The 21,168-nt window shown below is 39.0% G+C and overlaps 1 protein-coding gene and 1 pseudogene across 5 annotated transcripts in view; both read right to left on the reverse strand.

Moving 5' to 3' along the window:
* The window catches only part of EDA (ectodysplasin A), a 458,277-nt gene that overhangs the window by 374,214 nt on the left and 62,895 nt on the right, over positions 1 to 21,168 (reverse strand). The gene's annotated exons all lie outside the window — the stretch shown is intronic.
* LOC109254593 (60S ribosomal protein L12-like) lies at positions 17,386 to 18,023 on the reverse strand (annotated as a pseudogene).

Here is a 21,168-nt window from a genome sequence, read left to right on the forward strand (position 1 = left end):
CATAGTCACAGGTGGGCAGAAACCAAAATAAAAAGACCATCAATAGAGGAGCTAGTTACAATAACAGGACAGGGTAAACAAGCATGGTTTGTTACCACTAGCAAATTAGCTTGCATAAATTTACAAAAAAATTATACCAGATTTAAGATCAAATAGTCTAAAATCCAAAAATTTAAACGTAGTCTGAGAAAACTTTATTGAGCCTGTTGCTACATCCAGGTGGGTCTTAGGAGGTAAGTTACTTTGATAAAGATTCCTTACAAATAGCTTGGCACTATGATAAGTACTTTACACACATCTTATTAAAACTTCACAACCACCCTGTTATCACATTTCATATGCATTTTATACATAAGAAAATTGAAGCTCAGAGAAGTTGAAAATTTTTCCTAAGATCATATTGCTAGTAAAGTACATGAGTTGTCTAAAAGGAAGGTCTCTTGGGAATGTATTCTCATCCATTCAGGAGTCATCACTGTCTGTATCCCAGAGGGGGGAAAAAGTGGCTTCTGGATGGGGTTGGGGATCTATTGAGATAAGAAATCACTCCTGGGAACTCTACAGATACGGGCCTGGAGGGGATGGAATGCTTTCCTATCATCAACACTAGAATCATGATCATTTTTGATGAGGGAGCATAAGGCAAGCTGACAGGATGCAAACATCCCCCTGACCCAGGTGGGATATGTGTGATACTCCTCCACACTCCTGGCTGCCCAAGAACAAAGGAAAGGGGGAAACAAATGGTTAACTCATAGAGATCATTACCATGCAAGAAGTCTCCATCACCCCTCCATAGTGGTGTGGGGAACAAAGGCAGAAGGAAATGGCAGATAGAAGTAAATTTCCTTATAACCTGCAGCCCATTGACAAATACTTGAGGCTGGCAGGGCAAAATGTTTCTCCAGGAACTCCCTAATGTCTTAATGCTAATGCTTTGCTAGAAGGAAAAACAACCTTAGCTTGACAATAACTAGGCCTCCAGTATTCTGTGAGTCTTCTTCAGCATATGAAAATCTCACTGGAAACTTCCCCTGGACTTTATCTCCCCCAATTCCATAGTATAAAACCAGTCTCTCCTCACGATCCGGGGGAAGCTCTTCCTGCTCATGAGTCCTGTCCCCATGCTTTAATAAAGTCACCTTTTTGCACCAAAGACATCTTCAAGAATTCTTTCTTGGCCGTTGGCCCCAGACCCCATGAACCCCACTATCTCCCCAAAACCTCATCCATTTTATGTTCTGCGTGTGCCAGGGTGGGCCACAGAAATCCAGTCATAACTTAGCCATTACCCTACTCTGCAATTCAAATTTTCCAGCTATGTTGATCACAGGGTAAAGCCAGTGATAGTGCTCATGAGATACATGTTACCACAGCTAGCTAGACACATGTGAAGTGAGGCATTATCAAATGCTCATTTCAGAAGAATGTAAAACATCTGTACCAAACACTGAGTTCATAATTGTGACAATAACTTTCAATATCTATTTGTAAAAAGGAGTCGCTCTTCATTGACTCAAAGTTTATTAGAAAAAGGTTTTCCCAAGTTACTAGCAAGCAATGAGGATACACAACTATGGAAATTAGGCCAAAAGATACTCAGGACAGAGACAACACAAATTCCAATGAAAGGAGGTAGACACTTAATAAAAAGTAAAATTGGATCAGAGGTCCCTTTCTTTACTTAAGTAACTTATATACCACAATTTAAAGGGAGTTTCGATAACTTTTATAATAGTACTAACTTATCATGAGGTTCATTAAAAGGTCATAATTATCTCTCAAAAATGCTAAAGTTATCTTAGAGATGGTGCTCCCCTTCAAGAAGAGAGATATTATCTCTACGGATATATATTTTTTAATGCTTATTTATTTTTAAGAGAGACAGAGCCTGAGCAGGGGAGGAGCAGCGACAGAGGGAGACACATTATCTGAAGCAGGCTCCAGGCTCTGAGATGTCAGAACAGAGTCCAAAGCAGGGCTGGAACCCATGAACCACGAGACCATGACCTGAGCTGAAGTCGGATGCTTAACCGACCGAGTAAACCACCCAGGCACCCCATCTCTATGGGTATTTGATAGGAAAATGAAATTACTACTGAAATGAGAAAAAGATGAAAATAATATAGAGCCTAGTTATTTATTATATAGGATCTCATTTGTGCTTTTAGAATCACCTACATTAAACTATCATTATTTCACCTGATTACATTAAGAAATTGGTGTGTCCCAAGGTCTTCATGAAAATGAATGTCAACTTGGTTTTATGGAAAGCAGACAATGCAGAAAAAAATATTTTTAGACATTATTAGAAAAAGTCGTTTCTAATGTTTATTAAATTAGACTAGTAACCAGAGAATAATGCAGTTAAACAAGGGACAGCATAATGGTATAGAAAAAAAGTGTATGAGACATTGTTGAAAGACTACCATGAATAAGTATTGTACTAGAAATTTTACATGTTATTTCATTTAATCTTATAGTCAAATCTGTGAGGCAAGCCTCATTGCCCCATTTTATAAATGAAGCAACTGAGGCTCCAAGATGTTAAGAAACATGTAGCCAAGAGGGAAACAAAAATAATATAAAAATAGGGAGGGGGACAAAACAGAAGAGACTCATAAATATGGAGAACAAACTGAGGGTTACTGCAGGGGTTGTGGGGGGGGGGGGAATGGGCTAAATGGGTAAAAGGCACTAAGGAATCTACTCCTGAAATCATTGATGCACTATATGCTAACTACTTTGGATGTAAATTTTAAAAAATTAAAAATAAAATTAAAAAAAAAGAAAAGAAACATGTAGCCAAGAACACACTACCAGTGAGACCATTATGTAGTGGTTACTTAGCTGCCTTCTAATTTTCAATTTGTTACTTCCTTTATCAAAAGGCCATTTATATTCTTTGAAAAGATCAATAAACTTGACAAATGCTAGGCTGGTGAAGCAAAAAAAAAAAAAAAAAAAAAAAAAAAGGATCAAATTACTAAAATTGGGAATGAGAGGACATTTCTAGTGACTGTGCAGATATAAAAAATACTATAACAACTGTATGTATACAAATTAGATAACTGAGCTGAAATAGCCAAATCCCTAGAAAGACACAAACGTCCAAAAATGATTGAAAAATAAATTGAATATCTGCATAGAACTATAGCAAGTAAATAGATTAAATTAATAATTTAAAAAGAGCCCACAAAGAAAAGCTTAGGCTCAGACAGCTTTATTGGTAAATTCTAATAAACATTCAACGAACAATTAACACCCATCCTTCACAAAAACTTCATGAAACAGAAGGCAAGAAACACTTCCCCACTTACTCTATGAGGTCAGTGTAACCCTGATAAACCAGGCAAAGATATCAGGAGAAAGCTATAGACCAATATCTCAGGAATATAGGCATAAAATCCCCCCAAAAATACTACCAAACTGAATCCAGAAACGTATAGAAAGGATTTTACACCATGACCAAGTGGGACTTATCCCAGGAATAAAAGGGTTAACATCAGAAAATCAGTTAACGAAATACACCATATATATAGAATAAAGGAAAAAGACATATGAATATTTAAAAAGCCATAAAAACATATTGACAAAATTCAACACCCTTTTGTGATAAAAACACTCAACCAATTAGCAATGTCAGAGAACTTCCTCAACTGGATAAAGGGTACTTGGGAAAGACCTAGAGTTAAGTTAATGTAATACTCAATGATGAACGACAGGAACAAGCCAAGGTTGTCTGCTCTCACCATTTCTACTCACTACTGTGGTAGAGATTCTGTTTATGAAATAAAGGAATTTTAAAAAAAGACATCCAGACTGGAAAAGAAGTAAAACTATCTCAGGGAACCTGGGTGGATCAGTCAGTTCAGCATCGGACTTCAGCTCAGGTCATGATCTCACAAATTTGTGGGTTTGAGCCCCATGTCGGGCTCTGTGTTGACAGCTCAGAGCCTGGAGCCTGCTTCAGATTGTGGGTCTCCCTCTCTCTCTGTCCCTCCACCTCTCACACTGTCTCTCTCTCTCAAAAATAAATATACATTAAAAAAAAACTATCTCTACCTGCAGATGACATGATGGTAAATAATGAAAATGCCAAGGAATCCACAAAAAACTACTAGAATAAATGAATGTGGCAAGTTTACAAGATGAAAGATGAATATACAAAATTAGTTGTATGTCTATACTTGTAATAAACAACTAGGAATGAAATTTAAAAATTATACCATTTACAACACCATCAAAACCAAAATATACACAATAATCCAATTTAAAAATGGGCAAAAGAACTAAATAGATATTCTTACAAAGATGGTATACAAATGGCTAACAGGTACATGAATAGGTATTCAACATCATTAATCATCAGGGAAATGCAAATCAAAACTATAATGAGATGCTACTTCACATCTGCTAGAATGACTATTATCAAAAAGATAACAGGAGGAGGGGGGGTGGCACCTGGGTGGCTCAGTCGGTTAAGCATCCGACTTCAGCTCAGGTCATGATCTCACAGTCGGTGAGTTCGAGCCCTGCGTCGTCGGGCTCTGTGCTGACAATGCAGAGCCTGGAGCCTGCTTCAGATTCTGTCTCCCTCTCTCTCTGCCCCTCCCCTGCTCATGCTCTTCTCTCTCTGTCTCAAAAATAAATAAAAACATTTAAAAAATTATAAAAAAAAGATAATGGTAAGAGCTGGTGAGGACATAGAAAAAAGGAAGCCCTTGTGCACTGCTGTTGGGAATGTAAATTAGTATAGCCACTGTTGCAAACAATATGGAAGTTCCTCAAGGAATTAAAAATAGAATTACCATGTGAGGAAGAACAAATACTTTTATCTATACTACACAAAGAAATCTACACATTCAATGCAATCCCTATCAAAATGCCAACAGCATTTTTAACTTTAAAAAAAAAATTTAAATTTTTAAAAAATGGAAGAAACAATCCAAAAATCTGTATGGAACCACAAAAGACCCCCAAATAGCCAAATAGCCCTGAATCTTGAAAAAGAAAAACAAAGTTGCAGGCATCACAATTCTGGACCTCAAATTATATTACAAAGCTGTAGTAATAAAAAACAGTATGGTACTGGCACAAAAACAGACATATAGGTCAATAGAACAAAATTGAAAACCCAGAAGCAAATGCCCAATTACATGATTAATCTTTGACAAAACAGGAAAGAATATCCAATGGAAAAAAAAGTCTCTTCAACAAATGGTGTTGGGAAACTGAAAAGCAACATGCAAAAGAATTAAACCGGTCCACTTTCTTATATCACGTCAAAAATAAATACAAAATGGATTAAAGACCTAAATGTGAGAGCTAAAACCATAAAAATCCTTGAAGAGTAACTTCTTTGACATTGACTGTGGCAACTTTCTTCTAGATATGGCTCCTGAGCAAAAATAAACCATTGGGACTACATCAAAATAAAAACCTTCTGCACAGTGAAGGGATTAATCAACGAAACTAAAAGGCAAGCTACTGAATGGGAGAAAATATTTGTAAATGATATATCTTATAAAGGGCTCATATCTAAATTATATAAAGAACATACACAACTTAATACCCAAAAAGCAAATAATCCAATTAAAAAATGGGCAGAAGACATGAACACAGATTTCTCCAGAGAAGACATGCAAATGGCCAACAGACACATGAAAAGATGCTCATTATCAGTATCATCAGGGAAATGCAAATCGAAACTACAATGAGGTATCACCTCACACCTGTCAGAATGGCTAAAATCAACAACACAAGAAACAACAGGTGTTGGCAAGGATGTGGCGAAAGGGGAATCTTCTTGCACTGTTGGTGGGAATGCAAACTGGTGCAGCCACAGTGAAAAACAGAATGGAGATTCCTCAAAAAGTGAAAAATAGAACTACCCTATGATCCAGGAATTGCACTACTGGTTATTCAACCAAAGAATACAAAAATATTAATTCAAAGGAATACGTGCACCCTACGTTTATAGGAGCATTACTTACAATAGCCAAGATACAGTAGCAACCAAGTATATACTGATTGATGAATGGATAAAGAAGACATGGTGTGTGTGTGTGTGTGTGTGTGTGTGTGTGTGTGTGTGTATGTGTGTGTGTGTTTGTGTACATACATACGTACACATACATACACACACAATAGAATGCTAACTCAGTCATAAAAAAGAATAAAATCTTGCCACTTGCAATGACATGGATGGAGCTAGAGAGTAGAATGCTAAGTGAAGTCAGAGAAAGACAATATATGATTCCACTCATATGTGGAACTTAAGAAACAAATGAGCAAAGGGAAAAATAAAAGAGAGGGGCAAACCAAGAAACAGACTTTTCACTATAGAGAACAAACAGATGGTTACCAGAATGGAGGTAGGTGGGGGGAAGGGTGAAATGGGTGATGGGGATTAAAGAGTGCACTTGTGATGAGCACTGGGTGATGTATGGAAGTGTTGAATCACTATATTCTACACCTGAAACTAATATAACACTGTATGTTAGTTAACTAGCTGGAGTTAAAATAAAAAGTTAAAAAAAATAGATCATGTGATTCAGCAATCCTGCTCTGAGTATATATTTACAGGAAATAAAATCACCATCATGAAGAGATGTGCAACCCCCACATTCACAACAGCATTATTTACAAGAGTCAAGACATAAAAACAGCTTAAATGTCCTTCAATGGATGAATGGACAATGAAAATGTGGTGTGTATAATATTATACAGAACATTCTATACATATAATAGAATGTTGTTATTCAGTCACGAAAAGAAGGAAATCCTGAGAAAATGGATGAACCTGAAGGGCATCGTGCTAAATGAAATAAGTCAGACAGAGGAAGATAAATACTGTATGAACTCACTTATATGTGGAATCTAAAAAAACCCTCAATTCCTAGAAAAAGAGACTTGATTGGTGGTTGCCAGTGCCAGGGGAAATGTGGGGGGGATACAAACATCCAGTTAAAAGATGAATAAGTTTTGGGGATTGAATGTAGGATGGTGACTATAGTTAAAAATACTGTATTGTTTACTTGAAAGTTGCCAAGAGAGTAAATCTTATAAATTCTCACCACACACACCAAAAAAAAGGTAACTATATAAGGTGATATAGGTGCTAACTAACCTTATTGTGGTATTTTGAAATATATGTATATAAAGTCATCATTTGTACACATTAAATGTACATAATTTTATATGCCAATTATAAAAAAGCTACACATAATAAAATAAAATAAAATAAAATAAAATAAAATAAAATAACTTAGAAATAAATTTGACAGGGGTGCCTGGGTGGTTCAGTTGGTTGAGTGTCCAACTTTGGCTCAGGGCATGATCTCACAATTGGTGGGTTCGAGCCCCACATCGGGCTCTGGGCTGACACCTCAGAGTCTGGGGCCTGCTTTGGATTCTGTGTCTCCTTCCTGTTCATGCTCTGTCACTCTCCCTCAAAAATAAATAAACATTAAAAAAAGAAAGAAAAATAAATTTGACAAAAGATGTGTAAAACTTATGTCAAAAACTACAAAATATTGTTGAAAGAAAGTAATGAAGACCTCCGTGTTCACAGAGTAGAAGACCTAATACTGTTAAGATGATAACATTTCCGGGACTCCTGGATGGCTCAGTTGGTTGAGCCTCCAGCCTTTGGCTCAGGTCATGATCTCACCATTCATGAGGTCACACACAAGAGGCTCTCTGCTGCCAGCGTAAGGCCCACTTCAGATCCTCTGTCCCCCTCTTTCTCTGCCCCTCCCCCACTCTCACATACATTCTCTTTCAAAAATAAAATAAAACATTTTTTAAAGAGATGGCAACATTTCCCAACTTGATCTATAGATTCAACATAATCCCTATCAAAATCCCAGTCAGAATCTTTGCAGAAATTGTGAAGCTGATCTTAAAATTCATATGGAAATCCAAGGGGTACAGCAATTTTGAAAAATAAAGTTAGAGAACTCACATTTCCTGATTTAAAAACCCAGGGGAACCTGGGATGCTCAGTCAGTTAAGCATGTGACTCTTGATTTTGGCTCAGGTCATGATCTCACCATTTGTTGTAGCTGCACCTCAGGCTCAGAGCTGGCTGAGTGGAGCCTGCTTGGGATTCACTCATTCATTCATTCCTTTTCTCTCTCTCTCTCTCTCTCTCTCTCTCTCTCTCTCTCTCTCTCTCTCCGTGCCCCACCTCTGCCTGCAGGAGCTCTCTCTCTCAAAATAGATGGATAAATTAAAATTAAATTGGAGCGCCTGGGTGGCTCAGTCGATTGAGCGTCCAACTTTGGCTCAGGTCATGATCTCACAGTCGTGAGTTCGAGTCCCACGTTGGGCTCTGTGCTGACAGCTCAGAGCCTGGAGGCTGCTTCGGATTCTATCTCCCTCTCTCTGACCGTCCCCCGTTCATGCTCTCTCCCTGTCTCAAAAATAAGTCATACAGAGAAAGACAGATACCATATGTTTTCACTCTTATGTGGATCCTGAGAAACTTAACAGAAGACCATGGGGCAGGGGAAGGAAAAAAAAAAGTTAGAGAGGGAGGGAGCCAAAGCATAAGAGACTCTTAAAAACTGAGAACAGGGGCGCCTGGGTGGCTCAGTCAGCTGAGCGTCTGACTTTAGCTCAGGTCATGATCTCACAGTTCGTGGGTTCAAGCCCTGCATCAGGCTCTCTGCTGACAGCTCAGAGCCTGGAGCCTGCTTTGGATTCTGTGTCTCCCTCTCTCTCTACCCCTCCCCCACTCATGCTCTGTCTCTAAAAAATGAATAAACCCTAAAAAAATATTTTTAATTAAAAAAAAAATGAGAACAAACTGAGGGTTGACGGGGGGTGGGAGGGAGGGAAGGGTGGGTGGTGGGTATTGAGGAGGGCACCTGTTGGGATAAGCACTGGGTGTTGTATGGAAACCAATTTGACAATAAATTTCATATTAAAAAAATAAAAAATAAAAAAACTTAAAATTAGATTAAAATAAATTTAATTTAATTTAAAAAACAATAAAAGCTTACTACAAAGCTACAAAGTAATCAAGACAGTATGGTACTGGCATAAAGATAGACACATTTAACAATGGAACTGGTCAAAGGATAGACATACAGATTAATGGGGTACAGTTGAGAGTCCAAAACTAAACCCTTACATTTAAAATCAATTGATTTTCACTAACATGCCAAGACCATGCAATTCAATGGGGGAAAATAATAGTCTTTAACAACGGTCCTGGGACAAATGTACACCCACATGCAAACGAATGAAATGGGATCCCTTATTCATACCATACAAGAATATTAATGGAAAATGGATAACAGACCTCAATGTAAGAGCTAAAACTATAAAACCCGTAGGAGAAAACACTGGAGTAAAAATCCTTGTGAACCCATGTTAGGCAATAGTTTCTTAGAAATGACACCAAGGGGCGGCTGGGTGGCGCAGTCGGTTAAGCGTCCGACTTCAGCCAGGTCACGATCTCGCGGTCCGTGAGTTCGAGCCCCGCGTCAGGCTCTGGGCTGATGGCTCGGAGCCTGGAGCCTGTTTCCGATTCTGTGTCTCCCTCTCTCTCTGCCCCTCCCCCGTTCATGCTCTGTCTCGCTCTGTCCCAAAACTAAATAAAAAACGTTGAAAAAAAAAATTTAGAAATGACACCAACAGCACAGCAGCAAAAGAAAAAAATTAATAAATTGGACATTATCAAAATTAAAACCTTTAAAAAATATTTATTTTGAGAGGGAAAGAGCATGAACAGGGGAGGGGTAGAGAAAGAGAGGGAGAGAGAATCCAAAGTAGGCTCTGCGCTGACAGCAGAAGGCCTGAAGCAGGGCTTGATCCCATGAACCAAGATCATGACCTGAGCCAAAATCAAGAGTTGGATGCTTTACCAACTGAGCCACCCAGGTGCCCCCAAATTAAAACTTTTCTGCTACAAAGGACACCATTAAGAAAGTGAAATAGAGCAGAAGGGAGTCTCCGGAGTCAAGAGCAGACTAGACGCCCACGGAAGAGGGTAGGAAGGGCGGCGAGGCCGTGCGCGCTCCACGGACTGGCGGGAGGGAGCCTGGGCGGAGGGGCGGCTCGCCGGCCAAGCAGAGCCCCCGAGTCTGGCTGGCAAAAGCGGAGGGGCCGGACAACTGTGTTCCGGCAGCAAGCGCGACTTAGCGTCTGGGAGGTCATAAGTTAACAGCTCTGCTCGGAAAGCGGGAAGGCTGGAGGACAAAGGGAGGGAGAGCTGCTGAGCGCCCGGACGGCAGAGCTCAGTTTGGCGGGGAACAAAGGCGCCAGCGCCATCTCCCCCGCCCATCCCCCAGCCAAAATCCCAAAGGGAACCAGTTCCTGCCAGGGAACTTGCTCGCTCCGCGCAAACACCCAACTCTGTGCTTCTGCGGAGCCAAACCTCCGGCAGCGGATCTGACTCCCTCCCGCTGCCACAGGGCTCCTCCTGAAGTGGATCACCTAAGGAGAAGCGAGCTAAGCCTGCCCCTCCAGCCCCTGTGCACCTTGCCTACCCACCCCAGCTAATACGCCAGATCCCCAGCAACACAAGCCTGGCAGTGTGCAAGTAGCCCAGACGGGACACGCCACCCCACAGTGAATCCCGCCCCTAGGAGAGGGGAAGAGAAGGCACACACCAGTCTGACTGTGGCCCCAGCAGTGGGCTGGGGGCAGACATCGGGTCGGACTGCGGCCCCGCCCACTAACTCCAGTTATACACCACAGCACAGGGGAAGTGCACTGCAGGTCCTCACCACGCCAGGGACTCTCCAAAATGACCAAACGGAAGAATTCCCCTCAGAAGAATCTCCAGGAAATAACAACAGCTAATGAACTGATCAAAAAGGATTTAAATAATATAACAGAAAGTGAATTTAGAATAATAGTCATAAAATTAATCGCTGGGCTTGAAAACAGTATAGAGGACAGCAGAGAATCTCTTGCCACAAAGATCGAGGGACTAAGGAACAGTCACGAGGAGTTGAAAAACGCTTTAAACGAATTGCAAAACAAAATGGAATCCACGATGGCTCGGCTTGAAGAGGCAGAGGAGAGAATAGGTGAACTAGAAGATAAAGTTATGGAGAAAGAGGAAGCTGAAAGAAAGAGAGATAAAAAAATCCAGGAGTATGAGGGGAAAATTAGAGAACTAAGTGATACACTAAAAAAAAATAATATACGCATAATTGGTATCCCAGAGGAGGAAGAGAGAGGGAAGGGTGCTGAAGGGGTACTTGAACAAATTATAGCTGAGAACTTCCCTGAACTGGGGAAGGAAAAAGGCATTGAAATCCAAGAGGCACAGAGAACTCCCTTCAGACGTAACTTGAATCGATCTTCTGCACGACATATCATAGTGAAACTGGCAAAATACAAGGATAAAGAGAAAATTCTGAAAGCAGCAAGGGATAAACGTGCCCTCACATATAAAGGGAGACCTATAAGACTCGTGACTGATCTCTCCTTTGAAACTTGGCAGGCCAGAAAGGCTTGGCACGATATCTACAGTGTGCTAAACAGAAAAAATATGCAGCCGAGAATCCTTTATCCAGCAAGTCTGTCATTTAGAATAGAAGGAGAGATAAAGGTCTTCCCAAACAAACAAAAACTGAAGGAATTTGTCACCACGAAACCAGCCCTGCAAGAGATCCTAAGGGGGATCCTGTGAGACAAAGTACCAGAGACATCACTACAAGCATAAAACATACAGACATCACAATGACTCTAAACCCATATCTTTCTATAATAACACTGAATGTAAATGGATTAAATGCGCCAACTAAAAGACATAGGGTATCAGAATGGATAAAAAAACAAGACCCATCTATTTGCTGTCTACAAGAGACTCATTTTAGATCTGAGGACACCTTTAGATTGAGAGTGAGGGGATGGAGAACTATTTATCATGCTCCTGGAAGCCAAAAGAAAGCTGGAGTAGCCATACTTATATCAGACAAACTAGACTTTAAATTAAAGGCTGTAACAAGAGATGAAGAAGGGCATTATATAATAATCACAGGGTCTATCCACCAGGAAGAGCTAACTATTATAAATGTCTATGCGCCAAATACCCGAGCCCCCAGATATATAAAACAATTACTCATAAACATAAGCAACCTTATTGATAAGAATGTGGTCATTGCAGGGGACTTTAACACCCCACTTACAGAAATGGATAGATCATCTAGACACACAGTCAATAAAGAAACAAGGGCCCTGAATGATACATTGGATCAGATGGACTTGACAGATATATTTAGAACTCTGCATCCCAAAGCAACAGAATATACTTTCTTCTCGAGTGCACATGGAACATTCTCCAAGATAGATCATATACTGGGTCACAAAACAGCCCTTCATAAGTTTACAAGAATTGAAATTATACCATGCATACTTTCAGACCACAATGCTATGAAGCTTGAAATCAACCACAGGAAAAAGTCTGGAAAACCTCCAAAAGCATGGAGGTTAAAGAACACCCTACTAACGAATGAGTGGGTCAACCAGGCAATTAGAGAAGAAATTAAAACATATATGGAAACAAACGAAAATGAAAATACAACAATCCAAACGCTTTGGGATGCAGCGAAGGCAGTCCTGAGAGGAAAATACATTGCAATCCAGGCCTATCTCAAGAAACAAGAAAAATCTCAAATACAAAATCTAACAGCACACCTAAAGGAAATAGAAGCAGAACAGCAAAGGCAGCCTAAACCCAGCAGAAGAAGAGAAATAATAAAGATCAGAGCAGAAATAAACAATATAGAATCTAAAAAAACTGTAGAGCAGATCAACGAAACCAAGAGCTGGTTTTTTGAAAAAATAAACAAAATTGACAAACCTCTAGCCACGCTTCTCAAAAAGAAAAGGGAGATGACCCAAATAGATAAAATCATGAATGAAAATGGAATGATTACAACCAATCCCTCAGAGATACAAACAATTATCAGGGAATACTATGAAAAATTATATGCCAGCAAATTGGACAACCTGGAAGAAATGGACAAATTCCTAAACACCCACACTCTTCCAAAACTCAATCAGGAGGAAATAGAAAGCTTGAACAGACCCATAACCAGCGAAGAAATTGAATCGGTTATCAAAAATCTCCCAACAAATAAGAGTCCAGGACCAGATGGCTTCCCAGGGGAGTTCTACCAGACATTTAAAGCAGAGATAATACCTATCCTTCTCAAGCTATTCCAACAAATAGAAAGGGAAGGAAAACTTCCAGACTCATTCTATGAAGCCAGTATTACTTTGATTCCTAAACCAGACAGAGACCCAGTAAAAAAAGAGAACTACAGGCCAATATCCCTGATGAATATGGATGCAAAAATTCTTAATAAGGTACTAGCAAATCGAATTCAACAGCATATAAAAAGAATTATTCACCATGATCAAGTGGGATTCATTCCTGGGATGCAGGGCTGGTTCAACATTCGCAAATCGATCAATGTGATACATCACATTAACAAAAAAAAAGAGAAGAACCATATGATCCTGTCAATCGATGCAGAAAAGGCCTTTGACAAAATCCAGCACCCTTTCTTAATAAAAACCCTTGAGAAAGTCGGGATAGAAGGAACATACTTAAAGATCATAAAGGCCATTTATGAAAAGCCCACAGCTAACATCATCCTCAACGGGGAAAAACTGAGAGCTTTTTCCCTGAGATCAGGAACACGACAGGGATGCCCACTGTCACCGCTCTTGTTTAACATAGTGCTGGAAGTTCTAGCATCAGCAATCAGACAACAAAAGGAAATCAAAGGCATCAAAATTGGCAAAGATGAAGTCAAGCTTTCGCTTTTTGCAGATGACATGATATTATACATGGAAAATCCGATAGACTCCACCAAAAGTCTGCTAGAACTGATACATGAATTCAGCAAAGTTGCAGGATACAAAATCAATGTGCAGAAATCAGTTGCATTCTTATACACTAACAATGAAGCAACAGAAAGACAAATGAAGAAACTGATCCCATTCACAATTGCACCAAGAAGCATAAAATACCTAGGAATAAATCTAACCAAAGATGTCAAAGATCTGTATGCTGAAAACTATAGAAAGCTTATGCAGGTAATTGAAGAAGATATAAAGAAATGGAAAGACATTCCCTGCTCATGGATTGGAAGAATAAATATTGTCAAAATGTCAATACTACCCAAAGCTATCTACACATTCAATGCAATCCCAATCAAAATTGCACCAGCATTCTTCTCGAAACTAGAACGAGCAATCCTAAAATTCATATGGAACCACAAAAGGCCCCGAATAGCCAAAGTAATTTTGAAGAAGAAGACCAAAGCAGGAGGCATCACAATCCCAGACTTTAGCCTCTACTACAAAGCTGTCATCATCAAGACAGCATGGTATTGGCATAAAAACAGACACATAGACCAATGGAATAGAATAGAAACCCCAGAACTAGACCCACAAACGTATGGCCAACTCATCTTTGACAAAGCAGGAAAGAACATCCAATGGAAAAAAGACAGTCTCTTTAACAAATGGTGCTGGGAGAACTGGACAGCAACATGCAGAAGGTTGAAACTAGACCACTTTCTCACACCATTCACAAAAATAAACTCAAAATGGATAAAGGACCTGAATGTGAGACAGGAAACCATCAAAACCTTAGAGGAGAAAGCAGGAAAAGACCTCTCTGACCTCAGCCGTAGCAATCTCTTACTCGGCACATCCCCAAAGGCAAGGGAATTAAAAGCAAAAGTGAATTACTGGGACCTTATGAAGATAAAAAGCTTCTGCACAGCAAAGGAAACAACCAACAAAACTAAAAGGCAACCAACGGAATGGGAAAAGATATTTGCAAATGACACATCGGACAAAGGGCTAGTATCCAAAATCTATAAAGAGCTCATCAAACTCCACACCCGAAAAACAAATAACCCAGTGAAGAAATGGGCAGAAAACATGAATAGACACTTCTCTAAAGAAGACATCCGGATGGCCAACAGGCACATGAAAAGATGTTCAACGTCGCTCCTTATCAGGGAAATACAAATCAAAACCACACTCAGATACCACCTCACGCCAGTCAGAGTGGCCAAAATGAACAAATCAGGAGACTATAGATGCTGGAGAGGATGTGGAGAAACAGGAACCCTCTTGCACTGTTGGTGGGAATGCAAATTGGTGCAGCCGCTCTGGAAAGCAGTGTGGAGGTTCCTCAGAAAATTAAAAATAGACCTACCCTATGACCCAGCAATAGCACTGCTAGGAATTTATCCAAGGGATACAGGAGTACTGATGCATAGGGGCACCTGTACCCCAATGTTTATAGCGGCACTCTCAACAATAGCCAAATTATGGAAAGAGCCTAAATGTCCATCAACTGATGAATGGATAAAGAAATTGTGGTTTATATACACAATGGAATACTACGTGGCAATGAGAAAAAATGAAATATGGCCTTTTGTAGCAACATGGATGGAACTGGAGAGTGTGATGCTAAGTGAAATAAGCCATACAGAGAAAGACAGATACCATATGGTTTCACTCTTATGTGGATCCTGAGAAACATAACAGAAGCCCATGGGGGAGGGGAAGGAAAAAAAAAAAAAAAAAAAAGAGGTTAGAGTGGGAGAGAGCCAAAGCATTAGAGACTGTTAAAAACTGAGAACAAACTGAGGGTTGATGGGGGGTGGGAGGGAGGGCAGGGTGGGAGGGAGGGCAGGGTGGGTGATGGGTATTGAGGAGGGCACCTTTTGGGATGAGCACTGGGTGTTGTATGGAAACCAATTTGACAGTAAATTTCATATATTAAAAAATTAAAAAAAAAAAAAAAAAAAAAAAAAAAAGAAAGTGAAATAACTCACAGAATTGGGGTCACAGATATATAAGGGACTCTTATCCAGATTATATAAATAACTCTTACTACTCAACAATAAAAAGATAGATAGCTTGGGTGGCCTGGGTGGCTCAGTCAGTTGGGCATCAGACTTTGGCTCAGGTCATGATCTCTTGGCTTGTGGGTTCAAGCACCATGTCGGGCTCTGTGCTGACAGCTCAGAGCATGGAGCCTGCTTTGAATTCTGTGTTTCCATCTCTCTTTGCCCCCTACCCTACTCATGCTCTGTCTCTCTCTCTCTCTCAAAAATAAATATTTTAAAAAAATTAAAAAAATATTAATAGGTCAATTAAAAAATAGGCAAAGAATATGCACAGACATTTCCCCAAAGCAGATATACAATTAGCCAATAAGCACATAAAAAGATGCTTAACATCATTAGTCTTTAGGGAAATGCAAATAAAAATCACAATTGAGGGGCACCTGGGTGGCTCAGTAGGATAAGCATCCGATTTTGGCTCAGGTCATGATCTCATAGCTTGTGAGTTCAAGCAATGTGTCAGGCTCTGTGTTGACAGCTCAGAGCCTGGAGGCTGCTTCAGATTCTGTGTCTCCTTCTCTCTCTGCCCCTCCCCGGTTGGTGCTCTGTCTCTGTCTCAAAAAATAAAGATTAAAAAAAATTTCTTTAATCACAATTTAAATGCCACTTCATTGGGATGGATATAATAAAAAAGACAGATAATAACAAGTATTGGAGAAAATGTGAGAAAAATTGGAACCCTTGTATGTGGGAATGTAAAATGATGCAGTCATTTTGGAAAACAGTCTGGCAGCTCCTCAAAATGTTAAACATAGAGTTAGCATAGGACTCAGAAATTCCATTCCTAGGTATATAATCAAGAGAACTGAAAACAAATGTCCACACAAAAACATGTACACAGTTGTTCATAGCAGCATTATTCATAATTGCCCAAAGTGGAAACAATTCAAACATCCATTCACTGATGGATCAATAAACAAAATATAGAATCCATGCAATGGAATATTCTTTCACCACAGAAACAATAAAATACTGATTGTAACATGGATGAACCTTTAAATAGTATGGTAAGTGAAAAAGAAAATAATAAAAAAAATTATATGATTCGATTTACATGAAATGTCCAGAAAAGTCCAAACTATAGAGACAGAAAGTACACTAATGGTTTTTGGAGGCTGGAGGAGAGGAAGATTAGAGGAAAATGGGAGTGATTAGTTATATATACGTTATATCTATATGGGGCTTTTTTGTGACTCTAAAATTTATTTTGGTGATGACTGCACAATTCTGTGAATATATTAAAACTCACTGTACACTTTACATGGGTGAAGTGTATGGTATGTGAATTTTAATAAAACTGTTGCTTAAAATAAAAGCAGTGATGAGTAAAACTGCTGGCACCATGTCACGGATGAAGGTGGGGCACCAAACTATACTACTGGCCATTATATTCTTTACCACAATACACTTGGGGCAAAATAAATACCATCTCACTTAAGGATGCTTTTTGGTTTGGTTTCATTGTCAAAGGATCCTTTATTAAAATATTTTCCTTTGCAGTGCTTAACTAGCTGGGCATTCCACTGCACCACTATTGATGTCATCTATGATGTCATGAGGGTGGCGGCCATCAACATTGCAGCCCACAGACTGGGCAGTGGCCAGAATCTCTTTAATGATTCCAGAGAGTTCCCTGGCTAACGATCGGATCAGTGTCGCATCTGTCGGGCAATGTTGACAGTCTCATCAAAAGTGATATTTCCACTGTTCTTAATGTTTTTCTGCTTCTTTCTGTCTGTTGGTGGTTCCTTGAGGGCTTTGATAATCACGGCAGAGGCAGAAGGTACCACTTCAATCTGGGCCTGTCTGTTCTGAATGGTCAGTTTCACTGTAATCCTCAGACCCTTCCAATCACCGGTTGGCGATGTCATCACCAACCTTTTTTGGAGACAGACCCAGTGGGCTGACTTTCGGGGCCAGGGAAGACTTGGCACCGACTTTGTCACTGGTGCACCTCAGGAATATGACTTTGGTCTCTTTGGGGTAGAACTTAGGCAGCATGGTGGAGGCAGTTGGTGTCGGATGAACCCGGATTCGGGACCACCGAAGACTGTTGCACCGTCACCTCCTCTGAGCCGAAAGCCAAAAAAAGCTCACTTAAGGATGCTTTTGATGATGGGGCGCCTGCATGGCTCAGTTGGTTGGACCACTAACTTGATTTTGGCTTAGGTCATGCATGATCTCACAGTCTGTGGGCTCCAGCCCCATGTTGGGCTTTGCTACTGACAGCACAGGGAACCTACTTGGAATTCTCTCTCTCCTCTCTCTCTGTCCCTCCCCCCATTCGCACTCAACGTTTTCTCTCTCTCTTTCAAAATATCAATAAATGAAATAAACGTTAAAAATTTAGAAAAAAAGAATTCTCTTGATGAAGCAGAAGACATTATAGTTTTTGTTCATTAAAATGTTTATGTTAACATGCATTGGGTTTATTATTATTTTTATTTACTTATAGGAGAACACGAGTGCATTTGCACGTGTGTGGGGGCAGGGGCGCGGCAGAGGGAGAGAATCTTAAGCAGACTCCATGCCCAGCGCGGAGCCCCATGCCAGATTCAGTCTCCTCAATCTCACTACGTGAGATCATGACCTGAGCTGAAATCAAGAGTCAGTCGTTTAACCGACTGAGCCATCCAGGTGCCCCTATTATTGTTATTTTTAAATAAATGAAAAAAAATTTTAAAGGCTATAGAAATCATAAAAACTTGTAATGCTACATAACATACTGCATCCTTCTGAACTGACTCCAGTTTGCTTGTGTAGTTTGTAGAAGTTAAAAACTCTTATCCTGCATTGGCAACAGTCAAAAATCCTCTTCTGCTTTTCTCAAGAGGGTAAAATATACATCACAAAAATATTTGGGTGGCAGTGTTAGGAACGTAATTTATCTTATTCTTAAAAATAAAGTTCTTTCTAAAATATACTGCTTAAGGTCTTAATTTTCAAAATCTGTTTCACTGTATCTTGAATTGTATAATATGTTGCAAGATGGCCTAAAATGCTAGTTCTAGATGTCACAGTTAATCCAAGTTTTCAAATTATTCTTCCAAATTATCTAGGTCATAAATCTATTCATTCAAATATTTATTGTACTCATTTTTATATCACAAAGGCCCAGATATTACCAGCTAATAAAATACAATATTTGAATAAATGTTCCCATGAAATAATTTGCTGTAATCTTGCTACAACACAAAAGATATTTGCTAACTGGCTCCAAGGGAGAGTAAAAAATTAGTTGAATAATTTATTTCAAATATAAGAGCTGTTCAGTATTAAAGTACTTTTAAAATTAAATTTTAGTTTACTCCATTATTCAGAAACACATTAGTTGTAAATGATTCCATTTCAGGAAATTTTCTTGGCTCTTTCTCTCCCTGGGTAGTCACTGAAAAGACTTTTAGGAAAATTAAAGTTTTCAGAAAAAAAGTTTAAAAAGTAATGAATATTGCCAAACAGTCGCTTCTGTGTTCCAGTACCCATATATAAACTAAATAAAACAAAACCAAGAGGTTTAAAATTGAAAACTTTCCAAATTAAAGACTTCTTTCCATTTTCATTTCCCAAGCTTGAGTTCCAAGTTCTTATCCAATCTCCTTCAAGTTTTGGCTCTCTCAGCATTCTGTTGGGTATAGCATCTAATAAAATTCCAGGCCACAGTCACTGAATAAATGAGCAAAGCTAAACAAATGGCATTCCTTATCAAATAAACACTAACATGATTGAGCATACAGCATTTCAGTCAACATCTGCTCTATAATCATATTTCCTATGTTATAAATGTAGAGTGAATGAACAATTCATTTTTATGGATTTACTGCTTCATGCTGCCTCTCCACTATTTTTCAATTTTAGTTAGAGGAACCTCAACAAGAAAGTATATACTAAATGCAGGGAAACCTTGATTATCTAAAACCTGTCAGGCATGAATTATCCAAGTTGTCCACCTAAAGTCTTATGACCTTATAAACAAACCATTTTTAATTTAATTTGATGGGTAGGAATCTAAACACAATACTCACTGCTTATTTTCACAAATAGAATATGTGGATGATCAGAAATTAATCATTTTTTTATGAATTTGGGTCATTATTATGAACATCAATTACTATATTATGTTATAACACACCAATGCCCTCAAGGCCTATTTAAGCAATATAGAGCTATTAGTCCCACACTGCTGTGAGTCCTTGGCCTGTTTTTTGGTTTTGCTGTCTCCTTCCTTACAGTCAGCTATACCTCCCACCTATCTTCTATGAGCCTTTCTAACATTTCTAAATTGCCTCTCCATAGCTGTTGGCTGGAAAATCTGATAATCATGATTTAAGCAAAATGATGAGTAAATAAATTATGAGTGAGGATTTGAGGAGCTTACCCTATAAAGTGCATGTGCTTAAGTGCATGGATTTTGTGGCACATACTTTATCTGCACAAAGCCTTTTTTCTTCATCCTAGTTCTTTGGGGAAGTCACTAGACCACTGAATTCCAGCTGTATGATACCATATTTGATAAAACCTCCCTTTTACCATTGGAACAATTTACAATCTGGCACAAAGTCCTTAGGCAGTAAAAACAAGGTTTGATTAAGATAAATCTACTCCTTCTGCAACTGAAGATAAAAAAAAAGTATAGTCTTTCTAAACCTGAACACTTAGGATACCTAAGAGATAAATTGCATTGTGATTTAACGCTTTGGAAGCATGACTAAGAAATCTGAAATTTCATATAAAACTAAGGATATAAATAAGAGAACAAATTCAATTCAATCAGCAAATGTTTATTCAGCATCTAGCATATTCATGGCATTATACTAGACACTACAGGGGATATAAAATGAGTAATACACAGTCCGTGCTTTAAGAACTTAATATCTAATAGGCAAGATTAGATACAAATGACTAAGATAAAAGGCAAAGAAATGTAAGGAATGTAAGAAATACATAAACAAGATATAATGGGAGTTCAAAGAAAGAAAGAGATTTAGTTTTGGGAGAAGGATCAGAAAGTAACAAAGAGTTCCATGGAATAAATGGCATTCATGATGAGCCTTACAGGTTGGATGGGTTTTTAAGAGAACAGGAGGAAGAGGCAACAGTAGTCGGCATCTCAAGCTGAGGCAAATGCAGTCATTCATTCCACAAATATTTACTGAGCGTTTCTTATGTGTCACTACTGTAGTTACTGGGGATACATACAACAGTGAACACAACAAAAATTCCTGCCTTTATGGAGCTGATATTAAGGTGGTGAGGGTGATGAGAT

The sequence above is a fragment of the Panthera pardus genome, unplaced genomic scaffold, assembly GCF_024362965.1.
Source record: "Panthera pardus isolate Hobbes unplaced genomic scaffold, ASM2436296v1 HiC_scaffold_27, whole genome shotgun sequence".
Classification (NCBI taxonomy): domain Eukaryota; kingdom Metazoa; phylum Chordata; class Mammalia; order Carnivora; family Felidae; genus Panthera; species Panthera pardus.